The sequence below is a fragment of the Rattus norvegicus genome, chromosome 2, assembly GCF_021556685.1.
Source record: "Rattus norvegicus strain SHRSP/BbbUtx chromosome 2, alternate assembly SHRSP_T2T, whole genome shotgun sequence".
Lineage (NCBI taxonomy): Eukaryota > Metazoa > Chordata > Mammalia > Rodentia > Muridae > Rattus > Rattus norvegicus.
The window spans coordinates 158,767,312-158,768,157 of NC_141535.1; the positions used below are offsets into that span (position 1 = coordinate 158,767,312).

Here is an 846-nt window from a genome sequence, read left to right on the forward strand (position 1 = left end):
AAGCTGCTTCCCTTATTTGGACATGTCAACAGTGTTCCTCTTCAGATAAGAAATTGTTTAATAATGAGAGGAGAAAACATGAGCAAAATATGTTGTGTAAATAATTAGTGGTGGCAAAATATATTATAAAAAGGAAGAAGTTGCACTGAAGGGTGGAAATACCATGACATGACAGTTTCTCTTCACATAATTGTTTTCCTGCTGCCAGTGTCCTTCTTACTCAGTATACACGATATTGGAATAGGACTCAAAAAATGTAAACAGGCAAAATACATTTTGTATACCTATTTAAGAGGACTGTCATCTATGATTATTCCATCCAAAATCGATCTCTACTCTGGCTTTTTGAATTGTTTCACTTTACAGAAACAATCAAAAAACCAAAAATAGTGCTCGCTTCGGCAGCACATATACTAAAATTGGAACGATACAGAGAAGATTAGCGTGGCCCCTGCGCAAGGATGACACGCAAATTCGTGAAGCGTTCCATATTTTTAGAGGCAAGCGCAGGAACCCAAGCAACAGAAACCAAGACTCCATGGCATCATTGGAGCCCAATTCTCCCACCAAAACAAACATGGTATATCCAAACACACAAGAAAAGCAAGATCGAGTTTCAAAATCATATTTGATCATGATGCTGGAGGACTTCAAGAAAGACGTGAAGAACTCCCTTAGAGAAACACAGGAAAGCATTAATAAACAAGTAGAAGCCTACAGAGGGGAATCGTAAAAATCCCTGAAAGAATTCCAGGAAAACACAATCAAACAGTTGAAGGAATTAAAAATGGAAACAAAGAAATCAAGAAAGAAAACATGGAAACAACCATGGATATAGAAAACCAA

At 37.1% G+C, this 846-nt stretch overlaps 1 non-coding gene across 1 annotated transcript; it reads left to right on the forward strand.

Annotated features, from left to right (window-relative positions):
- The first annotated feature begins 389 nt into the window (after positions 1-389).
- Positions 390-496, forward strand: LOC120101151 (U6 spliceosomal RNA). Its single transcript, XR_015678569.1, has one exon. It is a non-coding gene; the product is annotated as a U6 spliceosomal RNA (small nuclear RNA).
- Positions 497-846: the final 350 nt, after the last annotated feature.